Source organism: Nannospalax galili, unplaced genomic scaffold (assembly GCF_000622305.1).
Source record: "Nannospalax galili isolate Female #2095 unplaced genomic scaffold, S.galili_v1.0 scaffold634, whole genome shotgun sequence".
Taxonomy (NCBI): domain Eukaryota; kingdom Metazoa; phylum Chordata; class Mammalia; order Rodentia; family Spalacidae; genus Nannospalax; species Nannospalax galili.
Window position 1 is genome coordinate 2355440 of NW_008336853.1, and position 6309 is coordinate 2361748.

The following is a 6309-nucleotide window of genomic DNA, read 5'->3' on the forward strand; positions in this document are numbered from 1 at the left end:
GCTATCAGGATCAGCCGAAGTCATGATGATGGTAGTTATTTCATGCAGAAGGGACTTCTGTATAGCATCATCTTATTAAACGTAAACGACACATGTTCTCCTTCATATGTGGCTCCTAGCACCAAATCCTTTTAAGTTCCAGGTCCTTTTAATAAGATGATGCTATACAGCAGTCCCTTCTGCATGAAATAACTACCGTCATCATGACTTCTGCTGAGCCTGATTGCTAAACAGTCAGAATTGGGCTTGTTGACGGCTGTACTCATTCATTAAAGGAGTGCCAAGCAGGGTCACTGGACCCTCACCTGAGTATCTAGCCACTCTTCCCAGCCAACTAGTACAGCCTTGGAAGACAAAAGAAAAATGAGGAGGAACCCAATAGAGGGATGCTTTTGGAAGCCCTTGTCAAAAGAAACTCCAATGGACTCTCATACGAACATTTGAAAAGTGCCCTGTTCTGACTTTATTCTAGTTCCCTGTCTAGAACTTGCAATGCTAATTACTCTTGCCTTTACTTCTCCTTCACATCTCCTATTCATGATTCAAGGACTTTCTTTTCCCTTAGAGACAAGAGTTATGCAATTTGGGAGTCTTTTAGATAGACCCACTGAAGGGGTACTCCAATTGCCTCACCCTGTGTCTCTGTTCAGCATGGAAGAAGTCAGAGCAGTCTGCATCCCTATGCCCTATTGGCAATTTGGGTAACCCCTTCAGAGGATGGTGTGATAAGGAGGTAGGAATTGGCTAGGCAGTTAGGGTAAAAAGACCTCAAAGAAATGTAGCCAATTTCTTGGTAAAAGTCAAAATGTCCTTGGGCCTGTTAGCAACATATTCTGTTCCAAAGGCCAAAAATGTCAAAAGTATTTAGGAGCTTGTATCTAATCCTTAAAAGATTTTAGGGTTACCTCTTCAGAGGGGGGAATGTTAGAGGGGAGGGAGTGGGCATGGGTTTGATCAAAACACCTTATATACATGTATGAAATTCTTAATAAAATTTTTGTAAAAGTTAAAAGAAAGCTAACTGCTGGGCATGGTGGCACATGGATCTCTGTGAGTTTGAGGCTAGCCTGGTCTATATAGTGCATTCCAGGCCAGCTGGGGCTATAGAGAAAAAAAAGAAAGAAAGCTAACTGAGAGATCCAGGAAGCAGCCTTCCTCCATAGTTTCTGCTCCAGATTCCTGCCTTGAGTTCCTGCCCTGACTTCCTTCAGTGATGAACTCTTATCTGGAAGTGTAGGCTAAAATAAACCTTTTCTTCTTCCCAAAGTTGTTTTTGGTCAGAGTGTTTTATCACAGCAACAGACAGAAACCAGAACACATATAGTGCAGGGGATAGAACCCAGCACCTCACATACACCAGATAAGTGCTCCACCACTGAGCTATACCCCAGCTCCCGTGAATCTCAAACACAGGGACACTGGTGTCACTGCACTACAGTTAATGCCTGAAATAAACAGCCAGACTTTTGTTTTGGTTTTATCAGATAGGGTCTCCCTGTAGCCCCAGTTATCCTGGAACTCAGTCTCACAGAGATCTACCTGCCTCTGCTTCCTGAGTGCTAGGATTAAAGGTGCACATAGCCATACCCAGTTTGTGACTCTTAATGTTAGTATTTATTTATTTATTTATTTATTTATTTATTTATTTATTATTTGTCTTTTTTTGAGACAGGGTCTCCCTGTAGCTCCAGCTAGCCTGAACTCGCTATGTAGACCAGGCTGGCCTTGAACTCACAGAGATCCACCTGCCTCTGCCTCCCAGTGCTGGGATTAAAGGCATGTACCATGCCTGGCTTATTTATTTATTTTTGGTCTTTTTGAGACAGGGTCTCTCTGTAGCCCCAGTTGGCCTAGAACTCACTATGTAGACCAGGCTAGCCTTGAACTCACTGAGATCCACCTGCCTCTGCCTCTGGAGTGCTGGGATTAAAAGCATCAATGTTAGTTTTTAAGAGTTGGGCCCAAGATGGATGTGGTGGCGCACAGCCTTAATCCCAGCACTCAGAAAGCAGAGGCAGGCAGATCTCTGTGATTTCAGGGCCAGCCTGGTTTACATAGTGAATTCCAAGTCAGCTGGAGCTACAAGGAGACCCTGTCTCAAAAACAAAACAACAGTAAAAAAAAATAAAAAAGAAAAAAGAATTGGGCCTGAACTTGGAGGATACCCATTCCTCCAAATGTCTCTTGGAATTGCGTCTAGAACTGTGTCCTGGAGTTGGGCCTCATTCATACTTTTATTGAAAATCTTCCTCCAGCATCAGTTTTGGGGACTACCAACAGATCTACCCTTATCAGACCCTTGCTTTTTCATCCCTAGGCCTAAAACATCTCTACACACAACGTCAAGCACTCTTTCTCAATCTTCATTGTTTTCAATGAAGATGTCCCCACTGCCTTTCAGTGTTTTGATATGTTAATTCTCAAGCATACCCAGATTCATTCATTATCTTTGGGTGGAGCAGCAAATTGAGGTTCCCAGGTCACAAGAGCACATGGTTCAATGACTTTGCTGGATTTTGGGGGGATTGCAAGGTTAAAAAACATTAGTACAGATTCTGTCCGTTTTATAAGTCATTCCCATAAAGAACCTAGATGCTCTGGCCCTAACACAAAAATTTAATAGTATCCTGCATCCTGGTGAAGGGAATCAGAGGAGAACTTTCACCAAATATAAAAACAAAACTTAGGGCTAGAGAGATGGCTCAGCAGTTAAGAACACTGTTCTTGCAGAAGACCCAGGTTCAAATCCCAGCACCCACATGGCAGCTAACAACTGTCTGTAACTCCAGTTCCAGGGGATCTGACAGCCTCTTCTGTCCTCCACCACCGTTGGCACGACACAAGTGTACTTACTTACATGCGGGCAATGCATGCATACACATAATAAAAATATTAAATATTTTTAAAAAATAAAAACAAAACTTAGCTGGGCATGGGGGTGCACTCCTTTAATCCCAGCACTTGGGAAGCAGAGGCAGGCAGATCTCTGTGAGTTCAAGGCCAGTCTGGTCTACATAGCAAGTTCTAGGCCAGCTGGGGCTACAGAGAGACTCTATCTCAAAAAGATCAAAAAACAAACATGAAAAACTTACCTTGTGAAGTAATAATAAGCAAAGCAATTCCTGGAGAGAACTGCCCCCCCCCCCCATGACTTAAGAGGAAGCTTGGTAACTGAGCTGGGAGGGAGGCCCCAGGGAATGCAGGAAGCAGGAGTGTCAGTGTGGGAACTTGTAGGAGGGGGGGTCAGCTCTCCTCACTGGACTGGACACAGTAAGGACAGGGAAACATCTTCCTCTTCATCTTTGTCCCTTGAGGCAGCCCTTCTGGGTGTCTGGGACTGAGATGCCTTGCCAGGAGACCAATACAGATAGAGGGTTCCCCCCACTTCACATCCTGGAGAACCTTCTGGAATTCTATAGTCCCAAGGGATTCACTCTCTTGACCTTCCTAAGAGGCAGACCTCCTAGGGTGAATCCTCCTCCTTGCTCCCTCAACCCTGGGGTCAACAGGAAGATGGAGAAGGAGAGGGGCTGGGAAGGGGGAAGGAGGCCCCAGAAAAAGAGTGATGCAAATCTGTGTACCTGTCCCCACTCGCCCCTCACCCCAGCAACACTGTCTCCTTCAGGGAAACACAGTGACCTCCCCAGGGTCTCAAGGAGAGAATGAACCCAATCTTTACTATTTTACCTGCTGAGTTTGCAACTGACACTAACCATCTGCCTGGACTCTCTAGAGAACTTTCCTCTATGCCCTGTCTTCTCACCTTGAAAACCAAAGCAAAGACTCCAATAACCAAGAGATTGAAGAAGGAAGGGGAACAGGCCTGAGAAGATGCTCCTCAGTGGTCAAGACAAGGGTCAAACATTGAACTTGAAGGAAAGATCAACTTCACAGGCTTTGAAAGAACTAACAATGGTGTGACCTTGATTGGGTCATGTACCCTAATGGTCAGCTCCAGTGAATGAAAAGTATTTAAAATAGGTAACTGCACCCAGTTGTGATTCTCCAACATTTTTTTTTTTTTTTGGTCTTTTTGAGATGGTCTCTCTGTTGCCCCAGCTGTCCTGGAACTCACTATGTAGACCAGGCTGGCCTTGAACTCACAGAGATCCACCTGCCTCTGCCTCCTGAGTGCTAGGATTAAAGGCGTGCGCCACCACGCCCCACTTTCTGTTTTTTTGAGACAGGTTTTTACTCTTAGCCCAGCTGGTCTGGAACTCATTAAGTAGCCTGGACTGGCCTCAGACTCACAGCGATCCTCCTGCATCAGCCTCCCAAGTATAGGGATTACAGGCGTGTGTCCCTTCCCATATTGCCCCATTCTTAAAAGAAACTTTAAAGTTTGCTTTATGTGTATGAGTATTTTGCTTGTGTGTTTGTATGAGCACCACAAACATTTCTGGTGCCTTACCTAGACCAGAAGAGGGCGTCAGATCCCCTGGAACTTGACTTAACGATTGTTAGCTACCACGTGGGTGCTGGAAACCAAACCTAGGTCCTCCGCAAGAGCAGCAAGTGTTCTTAACGGCTGAACCATCTCTCCAGCCCCCCAATCCCCAAGCTCTCTTCTTAATAGCCCCACCCTCCCAAGGCTGAATATTTGCACCATTCACCTGGGGCAGGAAAGAGATCCCGCTAGCTTCAGGACACTGCGGTGTGGCAGGACCTTGTGAGGTGGTGGTGCAAAAGGCAAGGTTTGGTGGGGGGGGGGGTGGAATTTGGAGAATATTCTGGGCAGCTAGGATTAAGGTATCAGAGGGAGCTAGAAGCGCTGGTCCTGACTCCAGCATCCTACAGCTCTCCCAGAAGAAATCCTCCTAGGATTCTTGCACTGTTGGTGACTGTTACCCTGGAGAGAGCTCCCCTTCTTTCTACACGGTCCTTTCCGGACTCGGACGTTCTCCCCGCACCCACCCCTTACCCTGGCTCGGCTCTTCCTGCCACGAAAGCGCCCAAGCCACGTCCCGACTTCTGCGACGCTCAAACGGCTCGGAGAGACGCGGAGTTTACCGGTTGCCTAGCAACCCGGGGCGCGCGGGGGGGGGGGGGGGGGGGGGCCGGCAACCTGGAGCACGTGACCTGGGTCCACCCAGTCCCAAGCCCCAGCCAGTCTCTCCTCCCTTCCCTGGAGGAGGTGTGCAGAGGAGGAGGAAAGTTAACAGACTTAGTAAAACCCCAGTAGTGATAAATAAAGGCTTCTAGAGGCCGCAGAAATGGCTCAGCAGTTACAGCACTGGCTTGAGAACCAGGTTCGATTCCCAGCACCCACATGGCTGCTAACAGCTATCTGTAACTCCAGTTCCAGGGGACCCTGCGCCCTCCATGTTGGGCATTGCCAACACAGGTGCATTTACATACATGCAGGCAAAACATATGCATGAAATAAAAACAAATTTAAAATATAGAGGCTTCTAAAGGCTTTGACAAAACGCTTATCCAAGTCTACAAATACGCATCCGGCAATGTCCCCTGAAAACGCTAACAAAGTGCATGGGAGGTCCCCATCCTGGTTGGTTAAGCCAGCTCCGTTCTTTGGCTCTGATCTTGGCCGACCATCTGCACCCCTTGCTGCAGTTTACCTGTCCCTTCTGCTACCGTAACCCTGCACATCGTCCCTATGTCACCATGGAAATCCCTTGAGGGTCAGGCTGAATGTATGCATGGCTTAGTTGCCCGCTAGGCACATTGTACTGGTGAATTCATTGAATGAGTGGATGGATGCATGAATGAAATAATTAGCTATGTTTTTCACTTGAGCTTAAGACCAGTGACGTGAGAAAATGTAAGGAAGGGTTTACAAACCCACATCTAGGGACCGATGAGTGGATGGATGCATGAATTAAATAATTAGCTATGTTTTTCACTTGAGCTTAAGACAGTGACGTGAGAAAATGTAAGGAAGGGTTTACAAACCCACATCTAGGGACCTCAAGGTGGCTCAGAGGGTAAAAGCCCTCACCACACTGGCCTGATAATCAGAGTTTGAATCTGAGGACCCATGAAAACGTAGGAGAGAATGAACTTCGCAAAGTTGTCCTCTGAACCCCACACATGTGTTATGGCACATACACTCCCAACAGTAATAATAAATAAAAATTTATAAAACTATGTCTAGGGCCAGTGAGATGGCTCAGCAGGTGAAGGTTCTTGCCAGCACATCTGTTGGTCTGAGTTTAATATTTGGAATCCACATGGTGGAAGGAGAGAACTGACTTCCTCAAGGTGTCCTCTGACCTTCACATGTGTGCTCTGACACATGAGCACCCCTCCCCCAAATAAATAAATAAATAAATAAATAAATAAATAATA

General features: G+C 46.4%; 1 protein-coding gene across 1 annotated transcript in view; it reads right to left on the minus strand.

Annotated features, from left to right (window-relative positions):
* Positions 1 to 4974, minus strand: part of Dnai2 (dynein axonemal intermediate chain 2) — a 50965-nt gene extending 45991 nt beyond the window's left edge. The window contains exon 1 of the mRNA XM_008831510.2: positions 4922 to 4974. The gene's annotated coding sequence lies outside the window, so the exon portion shown is untranslated. The remainder of the gene's footprint in view (positions 1 to 4921) is intronic.
* Positions 4975 to 6309: the final 1335 nt, after the last annotated feature.